The 24149-nt window shown below is 40.1% G+C and overlaps 1 protein-coding gene across 6 annotated transcripts in view; it reads left to right on the forward strand.

The window, feature by feature from the left end:
* Positions 1-24149, forward strand: part of AGO3 (Argonaute 3) — a 547891-nt gene that overhangs the window by 389775 nt on the left and 133967 nt on the right. For 2 of the 6 annotated variants that reach the window (XR_011604155.1, XR_011604156.1), the window contains one exon: positions 11115-11576. The exons of the other annotated variants lie outside the window; for them this stretch is intronic. The gene's annotated coding sequence lies outside the window, so the exon portion shown is untranslated. Of the gene's footprint in view, positions 1-11114; positions 11577-24149 lie in introns of those variants that run through there. 6 annotated transcript variants of the gene reach the window in all.

Below are 24149 nucleotides of genomic sequence, written 5' to 3' on the forward strand. Positions count from 1 at the left end.
AGGAGATAATCAAATAAATAATTTCCTTAAAGGAGTCACGTTAGAACACGACTATCTTAGCAATTAATTTTTTAATAAAACTAAGCAACTGGTTAAGGATTATATGAAAGAATCCAACACTCAGTTGTCTCTCTTGGAAGTGGATGTTACATCCATCGCATCATCAGCAGAGGACATTGAAATAGAATCTTGCTTGATACTTTAGAGCGCATCATGAATAAAATGACTGAAGAAACAAAACAAAATTTCACTCCCGTCATTACACAATATTGGAATGAAATAAAAAATATTCATGTCCGAAATTATAACAAAATTTAAGGACCCGGCAGCAGAAAAGGTACAAACAGAAATGTATGTAAAAAAGGAAACAACAAATAGTTCTCCAACAAATGCTGATCAAAATGCATTACATTATCCAAAGGTAGCCATACCCAAATTTGATGGGGATTATTTAAAATGGCAACAGTTTCATAATATATTCAAAAAAATGATTCATGAATCAACGTTACCCACTATACAAAAATTGTGGTACTTAAAGACAAACGTTATTGGAGAGGCATAGCGCCTAATTCGCCATTTATCGCTAACTGAGGCAAATTATTCAACTGCGTGGAAAACACTTGAAGAACGCTTCAACAATAAAAGAGTATTAAGTAATACTTTAATTCAAAAATTATTGGATCATTCAATGATAACAAATGATTCCAAAACAATTAAATCGTTGCATGATAATGTGAAGGAAACATTATCTGCTCTCAATAACATCGGCATAGAGACAGACAAATGGGATCAACTTCTACTCTGTCTTCTGACAAAAAAGCTTGATCGACAAAACCACTTGTTGTATGAGCAATTCGTTCAAAATACAAGGCAAATTCAGCCTTTGGATCAGAAAAGGGAAAAAAACAAAATACATATGCATCAGTTGGAGCTGAAACACAATATAACTGTTTCTTTTGTAAGAAACCAAATCACAGCATATATAAATGCAATGAGTTTTTGAAGAAAACGCCAGCAAAACGTTTTAGTTCACGGCTTGAAGCAATGGTTTTGCCTCACATAGTCGCTGATCAACAAGTCGCTGATACAATTTCGAATGATAATTAGAAAATACCAATAAATAAAATGTTGGCTGACCCTCAATTTGGAAAACCTGGAAAAATTGATATTCTTCTTGTAGCCGAGCATTGCTTCAATATAATGCAAGCCGAGTGCATGAGCTTAAGGAATGGACTCTCCAAGCTACAGAATACCAAACTTGGATGGATTGTAGCCGGGAACATTTCTAAAAGAGCTCCTACATCATCAGTATGTGCTGTACTCACGGAAGGAGAAAACCCAACAGTCAGACAACCAAATTAAGAGTTGTATTTGACGCATCTGCAGTGACATCTTCCGGAAAATCAGTAAACGGTTTAATGTACAAAGGTCCTACAGTGCAAAACAGTTTAATGTCAATACTGCTTCGATTTAGAATGCATAATATTTATTCACTGCTGACATTGAAAAAATGTACAGGCAGATTTGGATAAATCCAAATGATCAACAATATCAAATGATCGTCTGGAGAAATGATCCGTCAGAAAGGCTTAAGTTTTATCGGTTGAAAACCTTCACTTATGGCACAAAGTCTGCACCATATCTAGCAACAAAATGCTTGGAATATTTAGCAAGCAAGAATATGCAGAAATATCCTATAGGATCGTCTGCTCTTAAAATGATTTTTACGTCGACGACTGTATCACCGGAGCTGAACCAATTCCAGAGGCCCTTCAAATTCAAAAAAAGCTTAATAACATACTATTAAGTTCCGGATTTTAATTAAGAAAATGGTGCGCAAATAGTAACCGTGTTCAAAATATTCGATCCTCTCGGACTTTTTTCTCCAGTAGTCATAAAGGCCAAAATATTCATGCAAGGCTTAACAAAGGAGAAATTTGAATATAACGAAGAATTGCCAACGCAGTTACAATCGGAATGAAAGCAATTCTGGGAAGATTTAAGAAAGTTAAATGACATTAAAATTCCCCGTCATGTGTTTGATGGAAAGATTCCGGTATCGAAGGAGATAAATACGTTTGTCGACGCTTCAGAAAATGCGTATGCTGCAGCCATTTATCTTCGCGCAGTTCACAAGGATAAACGAGTGATTGTACAGTTATTATATGCAAAGTCACGTTTGGCCCCAGTTAATGCGATCACACTCCCGAGACTAGAATTGAAGGCAGCAGTTTTAGGTGCTCAATTAACAGCGACCATAAAGAAACAATTGTCGCTGCAAGGAAGTGCAACATACTCGTATTTTTGGGCAGATTTCGAAATTGTGTTGTCGTGAATAAACAGCCCAAAGAATATAAAGGACAAATTTGTGGCTACTAGAATTGCAAAAGGAATGGTGCCATGTTCCATCGGAAAAGAACGCTGCAGAGATAGCGTCAAGAGGAATAAGTGGTTCCAAATTCACCAATTTCAGTCTTTGGTTTATGGTCCACTGTTCTTGTATGGTCCATCATCAAAATGGAGATTACCATTTGTTGCGGCAAGATCAGAACGCCGTGCAAATTCCCAGGATATCGCAGAAATCTTGGTAGCTACCACGCAAAGTCCGAATTGGCTTTATAGCATAAGCCACGGGAATTCATTTGATAAATTACTAAGAATAGTAGCCTACATCATGCGTTTCAAAAGGAAATCTTCAGACGCAACGACAATGGTGAAATTTGAAGAGCTGGAACAATCTCGAAAGATAGTTCTCCGATTAATTCAGCACAATAATTTTAGCGCCGAAATCAAAGAATTAAAGAAATGCCGGGAAGTCGGACGAGGCAGTAATCTAAGGGCCCTAACGCATTTCTTGGATTAGAGTGATCTCATTCGAGTTGGAGGCAGATTTGGAAGCATCTGAGCTTTCATTCGATGCAAAACATCCTGTACTTTTGCCAAATAATGATCCAATAGTCAAATTAATATATGAAAAATTAACAAGGAAAATATGCATTGTAGGTCCCCAAACTCTATTAGCCACATCAAGGCAAAGATATTGGGCAATAAAGGCAAAAGCAATAGCTCGAAATGTCTTTTTAAAATGTGTCAAATGCACCAGAGCTAAACCAAAATGAATGGAACAAATAATGGGACAGTTACCACCCTTAAGAGTCACACAAGCTCGACCGTTCCTTAATTCTGGAGTTGACTTTTGTGGACCATTTAAGATTTACTACAAAATTCGTGGAAAGAAACTAAATACTGCTTTGGAATTAGTCAGCGATTTAACTACAGAAGCATTCTTGGCAGCACTTCGTCGATTCATAAGTCGACGAGGAAAATGTCAGACTCTACACTGCGACAACGCTACGAATTTTGTTAGAGCAAAGAATAAGCTTCAGGAAATGGAAGAAGCTATCTTCTCAGAAAAGGCCAAGAGGTCTATAGTGGAGACCTGCAATAATAAAGGCGTCTACTTTAAGTTTATCCCACCAAAAGCACCGCATTTTGGAGGACTTTGGGAAGAGGCGGGAAAATCGGCAAAACATTTATTGCTAAAGGATGTTTCTACAGCGGATCTGATCTATGAGGAATTAGAAACTGTGATAGTGTAAATAGAAGCTATCATGAATTCAAGACCCTTGGTTCCGATATCAAGCGATCCAAATAATGTAACGGCTTCTACTCTGGGTCACTATCTAATTGGAGAGCATGCGTTTTGGACTCAATGGTCAATTGATTATCTCCAACAACTTCAGCATCGTCAAAAATTGAGAAGATCCTCGGCGAACGTAAAGGAAGGAGAATTAGTGTTGATAAAGGAAGATAATACTCCATTTCTGCAATGGCCATTGGGACGAATAATTAAGATAATTCATGGCAAGGATAATTTTGTCAGAGTTAGACTAGGCAAGTTAATTAAAAGCAATCTACTCGAGTAAGAAGGCAACCTGACGTTTTGATCCCAGTTCAAACCACGTAAGGCAAAAAGAAGAAATAGTTTCTGTACGCACTCTATACGGTCACTGTGCACTTGATACTGAGGACTCCAAACGGAAGAACAGTATTCTAAATGAGGACGGACAAGTGAGGTAAATAATAATTTGGTAGTGTATGGATCATCAAATTCTTTAGACCAACGCTTTATAAACCCAAGAACACTCATAGCTTTATTTACAGTAGAGGTTATGTGGGAGTCAAATTTAAGTTTAGGATCTAGGAGAACACCAAAGTCATTTACTGAGTATATTCGGTTCAGGAACATGTTCTGAAGAGAGTAACTCATGAACGTTGGCTTACTCCTATAAAAAGTCATATCGTTGCATTTAAGATAGTTTAAATTCAAAAAATTGTACTGACACCATTCCTAGAATCTATTAATGTCTGACTGCAAGCAAAAACCAGAGTCAATATTATTATATGATAAACAAAGCTAAACATCATGAGCATACATTAGTACACGCGAGAGAGTTACGATAGAGGGAAGATCATTTATAAACAGAGTAAACAGCAAAGGGCTTAAATAAATACCCCGAGGCACTGTCACGTTGATCATCTTGGAAACAGCGTTTTTGAATAAAACCCTCTGAGATCTAACATTCAAATAATTTAAAATCCTTGTTAACAGATTATTCGGAAACCCTAGCTGATCTTATTTGAATACAAGAAGAGAGTGGTTTACAGATTCAAAGGCTTTACCAAAATCTGTATTAATAACGTCTGTCTGCAATTTTTGGTTAAATCCATCTATTACAAAGATGTCAGTTCGAGCAGGTTAGTGTTGGTCGATCTTCGCTTAACAAAACCATGTTGACACGGAGATATTAAAGAGGAGCACAAATGTTGCAAATGAGAGGTAATATTGCGTTTAAATGTTTTAGGAATTGCAGACAATTTGGAGATTTCTCTATAGTTCTGAGCATTAATCTTCGCACCCTTTTTGTGGAGTGGAATAATAAAATAATTTTTCCAGATATTAGGAAAAAGAGATGATGAGATAGGCAAATGAAAAAGTTTAAGAATGGGTTTAGAAATAGTTCGGGCACAAAACTTAAGCACACACCCAGGGAGTCCATCTGGCCCCGGAGAATAGGTTGGCGTTATAGTTTCTAAATCACTTAAGAGAGAACTTTCGGTGATTAAAGGAGAAAAAATACAATTTGCCCTGTTTAAGTGATTAAGGTAGCTAGAATTAGACCAAGGAACGGAACTATAAGTAGATTGGAAGAATTCAGCAAATAAATCTGCAATTTCGGGATCCGCAGATGCCTCAAAAGAGTTTAATCGTACAGATGATGGCAATGCTGAAGACTTTCGCTTAGCATTGACAAAATTATAAAACTGCCTCGGATCTTTTAAAAATTTAAATTTACATCGGTTCAAATACATGGAATAGCAATGACTGTTAAGTACATTAAAATTAGTACGAGCCACCACATATCTTGAAAAACCGGATGGCCGACTTTTCGTAAAAAGAGTTTAGGACACCATTAAATAGTTCCGTAGCACTTTCAATATCCAAGCAATTATATAAATTTGTACAGTTATATTGTGAAATCAAGTTGTTGAGTTTACTAAAGTCACATTTACGAAAGCATCTACTTTTAGTTGGGGAAAGTGAAGGAGAGAGGGTATCAACGCAGGGAAGAAAAATTGTAAGTTCTAATGTGGGATGATACCGGTCTTCTGGTACAACTAGTGGGTCAATTCTAGATACCGTGACTTCAGACGTATCTAAAACAAATACAAGATCTAATTGTCTGCTTAGTGAATTACGTATAAAGCTAACTTGCTGTAATGATAATTCTAACAGACCGTCAACGAAGTCAAGGTCAGATAAAGGGGTAGAGACAAGTGAGACAGTGGAAAAAACCAAGAAATGTCAGGGCGATTGAAATCACCCAAAACAATTAAAAGATCCCTTTCGGAAAGATGAGATAAAACAGTTTTTATTGCAGACAAATGCTGCTCATATATTGTTAAGTCGGATCCAGGTGGAATATAAGAACAAGTTACATAAATAGAAAAAGATTTCAAAGAAACTTTAAGACCAACGAATTCTATGTCATTGGGATTAAGAAAGTATATTCTCTCCGATGTTAAAGTAGAGGTAACGGCAACCAGCCTCCTTAGTCTCTTTAAAATCAGCAACTACGCTCATAAGTTTATTAAAAAGTTTCACAAAACGATCATTGGTCAGCGCATCATAGCCATCCAAATCACGGTCTATTTCAACGCATGAGGCACAAGTCCACGAAAAATCAACACGCAGATCAACAAAATCTTTTACTCTGCCAACAAGTCCTTTACATTTTGGATGTATGACTGTATTGCAGAGACGACAGTAAATAAAAACGTCATTAAGGGCCATCCAAACTGACAATCCTTCTTGGAACAAAAAAGAGCCATTTTTAAGTATTTAAATTTAAGAAAAAAAGTTATTTATAAAACCAAAGAATCAAAAAAATTATAAATACCTCACTTAATTTGACACTGGGATCAAACAATAAAAATGTAGACACACAAAAACACAAAAGTATAAGAGCGCGTAGAGACTGCGAGAGCGAGAGAGCGCGACAGAGTGGCTGTCGACTGAGCGTGGCTTGCGAAACACAAACAAAATATACACGACAACAGTTGAGACGACAAGAAACGGGAGAGAGATTACAAGAAAGTTATGGAAAACAACAACAAAAGCTATTGAAACAAATGCACCGCAGCGTACAGAAGTTACAATAACAAAATGCACAGGTTAAAAACAGAGTTAGGTTTTGTTAAAATTGCTACAATAAAATAGACAATTAAACATAAACAGACGATTTAAAACACAAGTACGGCTGGTTATGTTGGACTAAGTCACAAAGCAAGACACCAGTAACAAAGATATTAATGACAAATTGACAAAAATCACAGAGCACAAGATAAACACAACCGGTCACAAGCGACGCTAAATCGATTTTTGAAGAAGTCAAAACGAGTAAAGGAACATTTAAACGAGATACTCAACATATCGTCCCACTATTTTTTCATAAGCATCCAGCTGCCGAAAAGGAAGATGAGAATTCACCTGATGAGAGGCAGACGAAAAGGTCGAAGAAATCAGCAATGCCTTCGCTGACAATAGTGTTAGTTGTTATGCTTCTTCTATTACCGTTAGTAGCAGCACAATCAGTTAACGTTACTCAATTTGCATCGAAACCTGGAATATTCCTTTAAAGGATTGGAAAGAGTCAACTTGCGAAAACGGATTGGACCTTAATTGTCTATTATAATTTGCAACCTTACTGGAAGGATATGAGTACCTTTTCAATGGGCACAACAAAAATTGCACACTTGTGCAAGCAGTTTCCAGAAACTGAGGCATGTATCAACATTTTAAACACATCGAGGAGGATCTTCAAGCTGAAAACATGCTGGTAGCAAGATCACGTCAGCCAAGAGCGCCGTTGGACATCGTTGGAAATATTGCCAGTAGTCTTTTCGGCGTATTGGACTCTACTTACGCTGATAAAATGGTGCAAACGATAACAAAGGTTAAAGCGAATGAGAGGCACTTGCTTACTTTGTTAAGAAATCAAACATCTTTGATTGACTCTACAATTATTGTTATTAAAATGGACGAGATCTTGAATTCCAAGCGTTTGAAAAAGATAGAGAATTATATCGCAGAAACAACTGGTACTGAAAGTAGATTTAATAAATTTTCATGGTACATAACGCTTGCGACCCAACTCTCTCTATTAGCCTCCAGTTTGCAAAGAATGCAAACCGAGATCATAAACGTTTGAACAGATATTAGGCATAACACAATAAGTCCGATGTTGCTGTCACCAAGACAATTAAAGGATCAGTTAGATCAGATACGAAATCATTTGAAGCCTGGACAAATGCTTCCAGTTTCTCCTGATAATATATTAATGGCATATCAGATGATGAGGGCTGAGAGAACCATCACAAAGGAGCATGTTATCATCAAGATAAACTTGCCTTTGGTATCTACTCAGATTTTGGATATCTTCAGATTGACACCAATTCCATTTCTGGCTGAAGATGGAATCAGTATGTTTGCAATTAAAACCCCATACATCGCAATCAACAGTCATCGAGATGAATTCGTTGAAATGTTAGAGACTGATTTAAAGGCTTGTCAAGAGAGAGCGAAAGATGACTTTATGTGTTACAACCAACAAGAAATGTTCTCTTCGGAAACTAGCTGCGAAATGAAGATGTTTCATAACAAAACGGATTCTTCTTGCAAATTAATAAAGGCAGAAAGACCGTTAGTTTGGCTAAGAACACATGCTAAAAATCACTGGATCTTTACAACAAGATTCACGCTAACATTATCTTCAGTTTGTTTAGACGGAACCTCCAACATAAATTTAAGAGGTTCCGGATTAATGGTTGCAAAACCTGGATGCACCATTCGAAATTCCTTAATGACAATTACAAGTCAAGACATATTGAAAACCACATTAAGTACAGTGCTTGCTTTGGAGAAGGAGAACTCACGGAAAATTTACGACCTAATTCAACAAGATATTCCTCTACAAGATTGATGGAAGACCCAAACCTTAAATACAAGGAGTTGTATCAACGAGAGGCTCAACTCTTGCCTCCCAATAGTTTTAAACTACCAAATAATCTTGAGACTATTGAACATAATCATATTGCTATTTATATTGCATTAGTTTTTATAATAATCTTTGTTGTAACTCACTTTATGAAGAAATGACGAAAACCTAGAAATACCCTTCAGCTGAATCAAATGCCGCCCACTCCTGTAAAAAGAGACGGTTCTTCGATCCAGCCCTTCACGATCAACATTAACGATTGTTGAACATTAGTTCAATGGCCGGGAGTATGTACGATTTCGACTTAGCAGAAATTCGTTCGTTGCTGATAGCTACTTTAATATGCATCTTTGATAGAACTGTCATTAAGTTTCCTCGCATCCAAGCAGAGACGATTTTTATCTGGCTTCCTTACCAGGGTAATGGTATTATTACCCCCAGGCGTAACATTTCATCTTTCTCGCATCCAAGCAGAGACGATTTTTATCTGGCTTCCTTACCAGGGTAATGGTATTATTACCCCCAGGCGTAACATTTCATCTTTCTCCTCATAAATGAATTTTTGTTCTGCAGGAGACACCGGATAATGACGGTCTTTTACCGGAACTGCCCCCTTTACCAGCTCAATTGTGTGTTTCATTACGCTTGTCCTTCCAAGGCCGTGCTCTTCATCGGATAGAAAGGATTTTCGGATCTCCTGGACTGGTGCTTCCAACACGTGTGGTTCGGGCTCTATTTTCTTTTGTTTCCCATTCTTCTGCGCCGTTATTTTCTCGAGGTCGAAAACTTGCGGTGCTGTTCCAAATTCTCGCCAAAAAACGACTCCTAGATAAAGCTCCTGTTTGAAAGAAGAAAATAGGAAAAGGGTCATCTCTGCACAGATGCCTTTGTAATGGACTGGAATCGATATTTTGCCCAATATGTTCTTCGCTGCGCCGTTCGCGGTCCGATCCTTTGCATGGTACAGTCGCCAAGGGATTTGCATTTTCTCTAACAGTTCCCTGCAGCCCTTGCCCAACAAACTGACCGACGCCTTAGAATCCAACAACCCTTGTAGTTACGGACGCGAACTTTTTTTTGCTTCTCTTCCTATGGCTGCAAAGGATTGCTGGACTTCTCGTCATACTTGTAGCCTTTTCCAAAACCGTTTTCTGGCTTTCTTTACCTTCCTTGTTACCAGGGTCATTACTGCCAACTGATTTTCATTGAATATGCTTTCTCTAACTTCCTTGTATCGGCGGAGTCGTTCCTGGAGCGATAGATATACCCTGTCAGGTCTAGCTTCTGCTGCTGGCAGGTCCTTACTACTTGATGTGTTTTTCCGTAGTGTTTCTTCGGATTCTCCACGGGATTTCTCCCGGAACGCGGTTTTCCCGCAACCCCAGCGTTCCCGAGCGCATTTCCCTGGCTACATTTGGGACACTTTGGCGTGACCGTGTCGGATAGTCCACTTGTGAAGCAGAAAAATTCGTTCTGCTTTACTCCACACTGCCTGTACACGTGACCCTTCTTTTGGGAATTCTAGTCAATAATTGATTTGTTTATGGAACCGCTCGCTCCCTGTCGTCCACTCCCAAGTTTCGGATTTCCTCCACTCTTCCTATTCGGGCATCAAGTCTAGGTCTGTATGTCGGTGGAGTTCAGAAACGCCGTTCCAAAGCATTCCTAAGCTCTGGCCAGTGCTGTGGCTGCTTTGTGCGGATCAGGAACCAGTACTACTCCGAGGCGTTATAAGCTAATAGGCGGTTAAAATCCCTAAGCAGTTCTAGCGCAGTTTCGGCGCTCATAGCTCCAGGATTGCCCGAAAATTAGAATCCTCATTTATCTAAGGGAACATAGCACCTCGGCCGGTTCACCGTCCGTGCATATGCCATTCCTGCAGATGGGTTCCTCCTCGGTCCAAGCCCTTGGGTGGCCGCTTGGTTTTCTCCCTTGGATCCTGGCCCAACTGCCCATGTTTTGCCCTTGGCTGTTGTTTCAGACAGGCATGCTCGGCGGGAACTTACTGCCATATTGACCCCTCTGTGACCACATGCTGTGCTGAGAAACATTGAATGGCCTATGTTGTCCCTCTGTGTAACGTGGAATTGGCTGGAAAACGTTAGATCCGTTTAGCTTTCTGCTTTTCGAGATTGATTTGTGGGATTTGTGAGATTCCACTAAACGCTGCATGTCCCTTTTCACTTGCTCCTGTGTGGTGGGAATCAATTGCTGGAGTGCCCCTCCGCTGAAAGAGCCGTAAGCTGCCGCATCTTCTGCGCTGTATTGTTTCTCTATTGGATCTAGCTGGATGTTGGAGAAGGTTCCATATGGGGTTGATGCAGTCTCTAGACTTAAGCTCCTTGGAAGAACTCCCTTTTGTTGTGCGCTAGGTCGATTCCTATTCTCGTGCCCTTGGTCTTGCTCTAAATTCTCGTTGTCCCTCGTTGTAGACAGCCGGGTTCCTCCCACAGGTATTCAAATCCAGTTAAACCAAAACAATAATAGCCCGTATATAATACAAAAAATCTAATTCAGCTTCAATTATTGACCGAATTCCTATCAATTTATTCACAGGTAAATGGGAGAAGGAAGTCCACAAAATCCCGGATAAGGGAGTTCAAAACAGCTTAACCAACCTGCCAAATAAAAATAAGTGGCCATTTCTAATTAAACAAAGCCAAACCACTTGGTTTCGTCGACTATTCAAATCATCAATTTTAATTCATGATTTGCCGTCAAGAACTCCCAAATCTTTACCAAATTATAATTTATTTTCCTTTCCCAAAGGTATAACTTCTTCCCTAATGCGGAAGCTACATTTACACCTACGACCGCAGCAGGACATTGGACTAATATTTGACCACGAACTGGACGTCGGCTGCCGGAAGGATATTTCCCCGGAAAGGAAACAATTGGAATTAGTTAGAGCACTAAGCTTTACGTATTTATTTTTTTTTCTTTTTCTATTATATATTCTACCTAGTTTAAGTCAACTTTTTTATCATTAAACATGTCCCATTTTCATCTTTATAAGAAGACGACATGTGTTATATATATTTGTCTAACTAAATCCGTCTTTTGTTCGGCCGCCAAGCGTCTACGCATTTCGTTAACAAACTTTCTTTTGCACAGTGTGACACATTGTGTCCTTTACTTTACACGTCTTAGTCTAACTACTTATATCTCACATATGTATATCACAGTCGAGAAACTATCTCTTAGAATCACATCGATCGCAAATCTACTCCGGTCATGTGCCGAGTGGATGCCGCCGCTGTGAGCCAGAGACAATTACTCAAAACGATAGAAACCTCGATAAGCTGATTTCTTTATTTACATCCTGATGTTTAATTCAAAAAGGATATCTTAAAGCAGGCGTAAATTGTATTTTCCTCACTGTGGAAGGATCTAGGTGGTCCTGCGTGATATTTCGGGTTTTTTCCCAGGCTAGCTCACTTCAGTCACTGAATTTAACGCCGGACTCACACATCCAACTTTTGATGTATAATACTTTTTGCCCTAAAAATTACCGTTTGGAAGATATTAAGCGATAAAAAGTGCAACTCGTTTCAGCGCCGTATACGAAATATTTCATACTTATTGGAATAAACAAGAAAAACACAATCTGATGAACAAATTCTTATTCGATTTTTTCAAACGGTAAATCTGTTATGGTTTTAGGGTCCTTTACTTGCATGAAGCTAATCGAAATAGGAAACATGATATATTTGTTCTACCACTTTGGAAAAACCCTCTAGTTCGGCGGGAAATGTAAGAAACGGCAGATTTCTGTTGGAAACTGAAACTATACAGTTCTTGAGATTCCTATACTGAACCCTCCTCGAGGGTGCCGACTGGTAATGACGCTACAGTGCCTAATTTAAGGTGGCGTTCAGCTAAGATTAGGGGTCGAATCTGTGTGTTTAATTTTTTAATAGCCAAGCCATATGGGGACGACTCCTAGTCATGGTATTGGGGTACTTAAACTCTTGTGCAAAAAAAAACTTCTGATATCAAACAAAAACACCTCTTAACGAGGTAAAAAGTAGTGGCGAACGCACCAAAAATTAACAAAAATTTCTGATATCAACAATTGTGACGAAAAATGATATTACATTCGATAAAATAAATAAACTTTATTAAATTTATGTAGTCGGCGCGCTACAACAGAAAATTTAAGTGTAGGTAAATAAATATTTACTGTTGCGTGCCGAAATCATAAATGTAATATAGTTTATTTATTTTATCGAATGTAATATCATTTTTCGTCACAATTGTTGATATCAGAAATTTTTGTTAATTTTTGGCGCGTTCGCCACTACTTTTTACCTCGTTAAGAGGTGTTTTTGTTTGATTTGATAGAGGTGGCATTGTCACAAATGAAATGCTTCGGTATATCAGTATAAGTTTGACATAAATAAAATGAGTCGATGTTTATATGACGACCCAGAAGCTACGTCATCGAATATAATAATGGAGCTGTTTTTGGCTTCACTGGCGTCTAGTACACCATCATTATGGGAGAACGTATAATATCTCATTCCATTCATTGGCTTGATTAATTTCTCCATGTACTCATGTTTAAGTTGATAAAAATTTTTTGACAATAAATAAACCTATTCGAATTTTAATCAACTGGGACTCTCGATTAAACGTAGCATAATGTTAGTTTTTTCATTAATATTTCTAACTAAAATTTTTTGTTTTTGGCTTGTTAATCGCTTCTTTCAATCTAATGTACTTCATTCAATGGCAAATCTTTAATGATTAAACATCAATAAAATGGGGAAATGGGGTATTTATAATTGTAAGCACGGTGGTGGTCTTGTCGATAAGCTAATCAATACTTTTCCGTTTGAATCCCCTTTTCCGGGATTGAATTTTTGTGAACTGGGAACATAGTAAGAATTGAGTGAAAGACACAGTGCAGACTCCATATTGATCGACAAAGCCTTATCGCGTGCGAAGAATCCAGATAGCAGTCTCGGCAAAATAGAACCAGAAGATTTTGTTACAAATGAATTGAAAGCCAAGAAAAAAGTGGGGATTAGATTGATTAAAACGGAAAAAAATGGGAGGAATATCGAAGAAGAAAATAAGGAATAAGCATTAAAAAAAATCATTAGACATTACAAGTGCAACTAAAGTTGCACGTAAATCAATTTATAATCAATGGGTTCTAAGAAAAATGTTAAATTACCTCGCGTAATTAATGTACTCAAAATTGGAGGATTTCTACCAATCGTGAAGATCATAACAGCCCTCGGTAGTTTGACACGTCGTATTGCAAAAACAATTAACAATGCGAGAATGGCTAATGAAGATATGGAGGAGGAGAAACGTCATAACTGGAAAATTGAAAGTGTTGCTGTAGAGGAAGGATTATATCTCAAACCTTATAGAAAGGGATATGGTTTCTTTCTTAAGCCCTAGTAAGGTAAAGAAATTTAAGAGCGAAGTCGGTAGGGTGGATTGCCTATAATAAAAATGAAAATAATGTAGTTTTGAAAATCTACAGAGAAGTAAAATACTTGTGGTATAGAATACAGTACTCTTACACTAGAGTTCAAAACGTTGACTTATACAACTACTACTACTTTCTTTCGTGGATGGAGGGAGTCTTGGCCGGGATATTTAAATGGTTAAAGGTTTTTGGGTGTACGTGTGTGAACTCTGAATAGTATAAAAAGTGGAAATTCATAGTCTAGGTTTTTACTTCACATCAAAAGTCGTCTAGACAAACATTTTTGATCATTCTTAACAGTGAATAACAGCTAGTAACCAGCTAATAACAAGAAGTAAACAACTAGCAAGCAGCTACTAAGCGTATATCAAAAGTAAACTGTTAGTAGTTAATAACAGCTAGTAACCAGCTATTAACATCTAGCAAATAGCTAGTAAATAACAAGTAAATATCTACTAAACAGATAGTAACCATCTAATAACAACCAGCTTATAACATCGTCTATCAGCTATACCAACTCCAAGCAGCTTAGCCCCCTATCATGAATCAGGAAAACTACATGCCGGAAAGTTACATCTCTTTTCAGGATCATATCATCAATGAAATTGTTGATGCAAAATTTAATATTCCTGTCAGTAATGACAATTTGTATTTAAAAATAAGTCATTAGTCATTTAAAACATTAATTTTTAGACTATTACAATAAATAAACTTGTTAAATGTAATGAATGGTATATAAATATTACAGATTATGGTGTCCCCTAAACAGAGTTCCTTTGGTGATAGAGGACAGACTACACGAATTTCAGAAAATTGAAATCTTTCACCTACAAGGTTTGTAAACTATTCTACAATGAATATTTTGCCCAAAGCTAGATTTGCATTAAAGCGATAATTCGACGATCTCATACAAACAAACAAGGAAGAATGCTATAGTCGAGTAACTCGACTATTAGATACCCGTTACTCAGCTAAAGGGAGCAAAAGGAAATGGAGATATGCAAGCAGCAGAGCGAGATAGTAATGTGCCACCCGCGATCTCAATATATGGTTATGTGGGCGGCAGACAGATTTAAGCGGCTTAGGCGTTAGAGTGGGCGTGGCAAACTTTGATTGGGTCAATCGATAGGTATTGAAGAGATTAATACATTTCAGTTAACAATTTATTCCACCATGAAAATGGTGGTTAATGGTTAATTTTGTGGGCGGCTTGTGGTTTTTAAAGTGGGCGTGGCAAACTTTTTTTTAAGTTAACCGATAGGTGTTGATGACTCACTCATATCGACCATTAAATTCGATAGGGGGGAAAAGTTTGTATAAATAAGGATTCAACGCTCGGCTGAGGAACTTGTGAGATTGTTTCAAAGTCGCCTAGCTGGGGCAACCGAGCGGGTTGCAGGTTGCGGATAGCGGACGACCCCTCTCGAGGCCAACTGTGAATAAGCTGGTGGGAGAAGTCAAACGCGGAATCGTGGACGGAAACCCCAGTTAATAAACAGTCCCGGACAACCAGCGGGTCGAAGCAATACCGACGATGCGAGTTGTTCAGCCGCATCTAAATAGTTGCTTTACACAAACCCACTCCCAACACAACACCTACCCATCTCCCCTCCCAAACAACATCTCACTCCGGGCCGAACTACGGTGTAATACGGACCGTGCCAAGAGTCAGCCTGGCTGGGGGCCCGGATCAAAAACTAGCCCAGTCTCAAACGGTGTGCTCAGGGACATCGCGACCCCCTGTTCTAACTATCGCCTTACCCGGGCATCGCGTATCTCTGTCCGGGCGGACTTTTCCCCTTATCCGCAACTCGTGGGACCAATTATGGAACATAAAAAGTCAATTAACAATACAACACAAAACACAGAGACGGGAACTCTCAGAAAACCCTCGGATAAGCTGAACACTGGTTCCACCATCCGCACCAGCAGCGTCCCGAAAGGGCCGCATCCCATACTGGGGATGACGGGTGGCAGAAAGCCAGCCGCAAACGCCTCCGCCACGGGCGCATCTGCGCCTAAAGCAGCGATTGGCACAGCCAAGGCGGTCGGGCCACCCGCTGGAGCAAACAAATATACATACCCAGAAAGGTGAACTGACGCCCAGACTCTGCGCTCTCATACTGAGAGCACCGTTGCCACACCTTCGCCTGAATGGCTAAAAAAGGTAGAGTGGGCAAGGAAGGTGCTTCCTAGCTACGGGCAGGATAAGCCCACTCAAGAAGGGACTCAGGCGAAAAGGAAGCAATCCCTCGAACTACCCGGACCATCGGCGAAGAGATCTAAGATCCAGCCATCGGTCTCGTTCGCCGAAATCACGAAGAACCGTGTCCTACTCGGTCTAATTGACAGGGGAAATCCGGAGGGCAGGATCCCTGCGCATGGTACGGGAGAAGCCAGGCACCTCGACCTGCTGCATGGACGCGGGCTGGTGCCAGGGCAGCGTCAAGGTGGTGGCCTGCGACAGTCAGCGGTCGGCCGTCTTGTACAAACAGGCGACGAGCAAGCTCGGTGAGGTCTACGAAGGGGCGAACATCGTCGCGCTAGACTGGTGCGATGTCCCCAGTAGGCCCCGAGCCAGGATTTGGCTTCATGTTGCAAGAATGCAACCCGCACTTCCCCACGAAGAACTGGAAGGTCGTCAAGGTGGAGGAGCATGATGGGAACGTCAACCAGGTGGTGGTGGTCCTGAGCAAGGAGTCAGTTGCTCCGATCGAGACTGCTCGAGGAGTGCTGAGCTTCGGGTTTAGTGCGATACACATCAAGGTGTATAAGGGCGACTCTAACTCCGCTAGTAGCTCTGCCGGCAACCCAGCCGAGCAGGTGCTTGCTGAGGAGTTGGAGGCACCTGGTGGGCCGGAGGACGGCTACTTTACCGATTCATCGCTAAGCATAGAGATGCGAGCGTTCGGACCGGCTATCGAGGACGTAGACCTCAGCGATACAGAGGAGGCCGACGTCACTGTGGTGGAGGTTGAAGCTGTAGATGTCACTAAGACTTCTACAAATAAACCTTCACCACAGTAAAGCAGCGTCTGCTGCACTTCTGCTTCGCCTGACCGAAGGCGGAGCCGACCTAGTCCTTGTACAGGAACCTTGGGTAGTAGGAGGCAAGGTTGCTGGATAAGGAACAAAGGAATACAAGCTTTTGCTTGACCCCAAAGAAGGTAAAACTCGAACCTGGATATTAGCCAAAAGGCATCTTAGTATATTTCTACTTCGCAATTACAGCAACGGAGACAACACCGCAGTAAGCCTGGAGCTGCAAAGTGGCTCTATAAGGATCCTATCGGCCTTTGAAAAAGAAAACCCCCCAGATGCGCTGGTCAAAGGACTGGCAGAGGAATGCGAAAAGCTCAGGAAAGGTTTGGCAATATGCTGTGACGCCAACGCCCATCACACCCAGTGAAGTTGCCCAACGACAACGACAGAGGTGAGTCTCTTTCCGTTTTTTTCTAAATTCGAACCTATTCTTATGGAATAGGGGCAATGTCCCCACTTTCATAACTTAAGCTTGCCAAACGATCATAGATCTAACTTTGCTATCAGACTCACTCGTAGGCGCAGTCAAAAACTGGGCAGTCTCTGTCTGAACTAGCCTTTTCTGCTCTGACATAGAAAAAACAACTGATGCCGCAAGGCTCAGGAAAATACTGTCTAAGACAGCCGCGCCTTTGGGCTATCTTCAAAAAGCAAATGGATCACGGTCAGACTCCAGTAAAGAGTCCTTGGACCGGCTCCTAGACGCTCACTTCCCGGGGAGCCAACAAGCGGGTCATCCTCCTGAAAGAGGAGCAGGAGAGAAAATTGAATTAGATCCACTCCTATCAGACCGCAACATGAAATGGCCCATTCATAGTTTCAAACCATACAAATCGCCGGGACCTGACGGGATAACACCGGCTCACATCCAACAAGCAGGACAAATAGCCATAAACTGGTTGAAAAAAATCTTCCAATCCATCCTGGTGTTAGGAGAACTACCAACAGCGTGGCAAGAAACAAATCATCCCCAAGGCAGGGAAGACCACTCACACCACAGCAATGAGTTTAGGCCAATAAGCCTAACATCATTCCTGCTTAAGAGCTTTGAAAGAATGATAAGCCTGCACATAAGGGCCACCGTAGACCCGACACAAATATCAGAAGCACAGCACGCTTACACCAAAGGTAAGTCAACCGAATCGGCGCTACACTTGGTGGTAAGCAGCATAGAGAAATCACTTAGCATCAAAGAATACACACTGATCGCCTTCCTGGATATAGAGGGGTTGAGTCGCCAATGGTGAGGCAAGTCCATAAATTGCTGATAAGCGAAATGGTCACAGCCACACTAGGGACCTCAACCCAGAATAGACTAGTGAACAAAGGCACCCCGCGAGGAGGTGTACTATCACCCCTCTTGTGGAATATCGCAGTAAATAAACTACTGCGGATTCTGGAAGGAGGAGGTTGTAAGGTTGTGGCATACGCAGAGGACGTCGCCATTATCTTTAATCTCTTTTACAAAGAGATACATAATTTCACAACTCAACCCACCCATTCTAAACAATTGTAATCTCTCTTTTAGCGATTACGCCAGGTACTTGGGGTTAGTACTAGATAAGCACCTAAAATGGGACTTAAACAACAAAGAGAGAACCAAGATCATGAGAAAGCGATCATTGAAATTTACTCCTGTAAAAAAGCCATTGGGCTAAGATGGGGCATATCCCCTAGAATAGTCAACTGGATATACACAGCGGTAGTCAAGCCAATCCTACTGTACGTAGTAGCTCTGTGGTGGACCGCCATGCACAAACAATGACAAACTGACTCCTCTAAACAAAGTACAGCGAATGGCGACTTTGTGTATTAGTGGGGCCCTTCGAACCACCCCGCATGAGGCGCTGAATGCGATCTTGAACCTCCCTAGCCTGGACTTAGCAGGCATGGAAAGGGTCAAATCGGCAGCTATTCGACTGAGGGACACAGGGCAGTGGAAACCCCAATTTTATGGCCATGCTAAAATTCTCCAGCATGATAAATCGATTCCGAGGATCATGGACCTATGCTAATCCATTGAATATAGTCACACACCCTTTGAGGCCCTGATTCCAGATAGAGAGGAATGGGAGCAGGGCCGACTGAGCACGACGGACGCAATCTGTTTCTATACAGATGGCTCCAAGTTAGAAGGACACGTTGGCGGAGGTGTATACTCCGAACAATTAGATATCAGGAAGTCATTCAGGCTCCCGGACCACTGTAGCGTCTTTCAGGCGGAGGTCCACGCTATAAAAGCACTAACCTGTTTAGGGAACTTTAGCCTCCAAAGAGGACACCTAAACATATATAGTGACAGCCAAGCGGCTATTAAATTGATCTACCCGACTAACACCAACTCCCTTACAATAGCAGACTGTCGCAGATCTCTCCACGAGATGGCAAATCAGTTTACTATCAGCCTAATATGGGTTCCGGCTCCCCGGGACATCGTAGGCAACTGCATAGCGGACGAATTAGCCAGGCAGGGCACCACCAAGCCTCTCCTCCCAGGAGAGGAGAATGTCGGTATGCCCATGGCTACTTGCAAGCTAAATATTAAAAACTACTTCAACACACTAGCCAACACCCATTGGCAAAACGCACCACAGTGTCATATCTCTCACCAGACATGGCCTGTGATAAACAACAACAAAAACAAACTCAGCCGCACAGAGTGTGGCATGTTGATTCGAGCTCTTACAGGCCACTGGCTTGTTGGCGCACATGCCGGCAGGCTAAAAGCCCCGCAAAATTATTTCTGCAGAAGCTGCAGGGATGAGGAAGAAGTGGAAACGGTAGAACACCTTCTCTGCTTCTGCCCAGCCCTATGCAGACTCAGACTGAAACACTTAAGAAGTCCCTTCATCGACGATCTTACCGAAATATCGGAGATTAATCTCAAAAACATAAGTGCCTTTATTAAATCTTCCGGGTGGAAGACATGCTGATCAGCTTAACACAGGTTGAAACTACTAGGAACGGGACCCTAGAGAAGGAAAAACGAGATCATGCGGTATCACAATGGACCCTAACCTAACCTAACCTAAGGATTCAACGATATTATAAGGGATCTAGACTTGTTAAAATCTTTTTATGAACAGTAGGAATGAAAGTATCTAGCTTTATATTGGTCACACTAATTAAATCATAATTAATTAATCAAATCCTTTCTTGTACCTTCCGTTATCCATTTCGTTGTCCGTGCTTATCCTCCCATAACGTATATATATCCTTGATCAGCATAACTAGGCGAGTCGATCTAGCCATGTCCGTCTGTTCGGCTGTCCGTCCGTTTCAACGCAAACTAGTCTCTCAGTTTTTAGCTATCGGGTTGAAATTTTCTTAAAAGTCTTTTTTTTTCAAGTAGTATATAAGTCGGAACCAGCCGGATCGGAAAAAAAAAATTTGAAAATTTATGTCTTTGGTGTTTTTGGCAGACTATAACATATAGCTGCCATAGGAACGATCGGAAAATTGGTAGGAAAATAATATGAAACAAATTATAGCTTCGGTGTACTTCAACATATAACCTCCTTCGCTTGGAAAAAACATTTTTTAGTTAGTTCTGAATTTCGAATTTAATTTTATCAAAATCGGACGACTATATTATATAGCTGCCATAGGAACGATCGGAAAATTGGTGGGAAAGTAATATGAAACAAATTATAGCTTCCGTGTTTTTTAACATATAACCTCCTGAAAGGGAATCCTGTAATAAGAAAAACAACCTTTACGTTTGAGTTCTGAATTAAAACTGATTTTGTTTTTCTAAGTCTTCTCTTACGTGACTAACATGAAATTCTTATGAGATCTTGCTGCTTGTAGACATCCCAAGGCGCTGCTTCCGACGACTTGACTTGTTGTTGTTGACTTGGTGTTCACGTGCAGCTGGTTGACTTGGTTCTTCGACCTTGATAACTGACAGATCTTGTCGGATTGACTCTTCGTGATCGACTGATCCAGTTCCCAGTGCTCTGCGGCTCTCCAAACTCTCATCTTCCAACTTCTCACTCTCCAAAATCTCTTTGCCATGCCGTTACTTGGTTTATGGTAGCCGGCAGGCCACTACGTATAATTGCCGCTGCCATTTGAGGGGAGTTATTCAACTCCTCATTGTAATCCATACAATTATTGAAAGAAAATGGTAGCATTATCAGTTGTAGGTCCATTCATAGAATTCTTCCACGTTTAAGTCTTGACTTTGCATAATAATTTGCATTTCATCGTTTAGTTTAAATGCTTAATTATACGATGAATAAGTACGAAATTCTTTTTTCAATATACTTTCATCTCAGTAGTCCTTTTCTCAAACATTTAAAATTTCGTTCATTGTTTTCCTTTCGTCCCTTTATATTATACTCAAAGCTTTAAACCTAACGACTTTAGGAATAATTTGTTTTTCAAAGTAAGTGAGTTTTTCTTTTACTGTTGATTCTCTTTATAGTTTTGCACGTCGGAGGATAAAAACCAGGTCTTTTAGTATAAAAAATCGTTCTATTAAATAAATGTGCTTGCGAATCGAAACGTTTTCACCACTTAAACTCATCAAATCACCGTTTTGGTCAATTGTGCATATAGATAGTTTGTTTATTTCGACACAGTTAATATGTAAATAAATTAGGTTATGCGGAGTCACTGTCATTTTATACTCATGCGGAACAGTAATACCAAACTCATGTAACGTGTGATTCGGTGTATTGTCTACATAGGATTATATTACATTGCAAACAAATTGAAATCATTCTTAATATGCTCACAGTCCGATAGGTTTATGTACGGTGTGGTTGTAGTTCTCTTCGATGGAAACCAAATATCCAAACGATTTTTCCTTATTAAGGAAAACTGACTATCGCATGGTAGTTACTTCAACTTGAAGTGTATTATTGATACTTTCAAGGTCATAGTCTTTTGGTTTATGTCCGGATGATCGCTTAGAAATTTTAATAACATTGTTACCGATTGAAAGTGATTTTGTTTTCACCAATATTTGCAATCGTAATTTGCAATTTGCGCAATGTGCGCAATCATATCGACCATTCAATTCGATAGGGGAAAAAGTTTGTAAAAATTAGGATTCAACGATATTATAAGAGATTTAGACTTATTAAAATCTCTTTATGATCACTAGGAATGAAAGTATCTAGCCCAGCTCTATATTGGCCTTACTGATTAAATCATAATAAATTAATCAAATCCTATTATTAATATATTATTAATATATTAATGGCCCCTGAACCCCCTCCCCCCCCCCCCCCATTAACGTATGCGGGTTCTGGGACAATTAGCATAATCCAACAAATCAACTGATTTTAATGGGCTTTGAAGTCATAAAAATATCACGATCATGTCTATAAAGAGTAAAATTAATTGCTCCCTTCCCCCCACATCCCCATGTGACAATATTGATCATGTATCCTTCCCCTCATTATGTGCAATTAATAGTCAGGTGAGAAAGTTGCACGTGAGAAAGGTCGCACATCCATAGTATCCAAAGGTTGTTATCTTAAAGGAACATATCCGATCATGTTGGGGAAAGGTGTGATCACGTACCCTTTTGCCTCATTATCACAGGTGTTGCTGTGCACGTGAGAAAGGTCGCACACCTAAAGTATTCAAGGATGATTATCTAAAAGGAACATGCCCGATCACGTTTGGGAATAATGTTTCCTATGATTGTTAAACTAATTTAGAAATCAATAGAACCCCAATAAAATAAATCTCACAAGTTAATGATTCTCAGATGTGGAATATTTTCAAATACACATTTTTGTTTCCGCCAAAGAACGTTTAACTGGTAAATTGTCTAAGATTCTCTCCCGGGACATCGTAGGCAACTGCATAGCGGACGAATTAGCCAGGCAGGGCACCACCAAGCCTCTCCTCCCAGGAGAGGAGAATGTCGGTATGCCCATGGCTACTTGCAAGCTAAATATTAAAAACTACTTCAACACACTAGCCAACACCCATTGGCAAAACGCACCACAGTGTCATATCTCTCACCAGACATGGCCTGTGATAAACAACAACAAAAACAAACTCAGCCGCACAGAGTGTGGCATGTTGATTCGAGCTCTTACAGGCCACTGGCTTGTTGGCGCACATGCCGGCAGGCTAAAAGCCCCGCAAAATTATTTCTGCAGAAGCTGCAGGGATGAGGAAGAAGTGGAAACGGTAGAACACCTTCTCTGCTTCTGCCCAGCCCTATGCAGACTCAGACTGAAACACTTAAGAAGTCCCTTCATCGACGATCTTACCGAAATATCGGAGATTAATCTCAAAAACATAAGTGCCTTTATTAAATCTTCCGGGTGGAAGACATGCTGATCAGCTTAACACAGGTTGAAACTACTAGGAACGGGACCCTAGAGAAGGAAAAACGAGATCATGCGGTATCACAATGGACCCTAACCTAACCTAACCTAAGGATTCAACGATATTATAAGGGATCTAGACTTGTTAAAATCTTTTTATGAACAGTAGGAATGAAAGTATCTAGCTTTATATTGGTCACACTAATTAAATCATAATTAATTAATCAAATCCTTTCTTGTACCTTCCGTTATCCATTTCGTTGTCCGTGCTTATCCTCCCATAACGTATATATATCCTTGATCAGCATAACTAGGCGAGTCGATCTAGCCATGTCCGTCTGTTCGGCTGTCCGTCCGTTTCAACGCAAACTAGTCTCTCAGTTTTTAGCTATCGGGTTGAAATTTTCTTAAAAGTCTTTTTTTTTCAAGTAGTATATAAGTCGGAACCAGCCGGATCGGAAAAAAAAAATTTGAAAATTTATGTCTTTGGTGTTTTTGGCAGACTATAACATATAGCTGCCATAGGAACGATCGGAAAATTGGTAGGAAAATAATATGAAACAAATTATAGCTTCGGTGTACTTCAACATATAACCTCCTTCGCTTGGAAAAAACATTTTTTAGTTAGTTCTGAATTTCGAATTTAATTTTATCAAAATCGGACGACTATATTATATAGCTGCCATAGGAACGATCGGAAAATTGGTGGGAAAGTAATATGAAACAAATTATAGCTTCCGTGTTTTTTAACATATAACCTCCTGAAAGGGAATCCTGTAATAAGAAAAACAACCTTTACGTTTGAGT

Source organism: Drosophila suzukii, chromosome 3, assembly GCF_043229965.1.
Source record: "Drosophila suzukii chromosome 3, CBGP_Dsuzu_IsoJpt1.0, whole genome shotgun sequence".
NCBI classification, from domain to species: domain Eukaryota; kingdom Metazoa; phylum Arthropoda; class Insecta; order Diptera; family Drosophilidae; genus Drosophila; species Drosophila suzukii.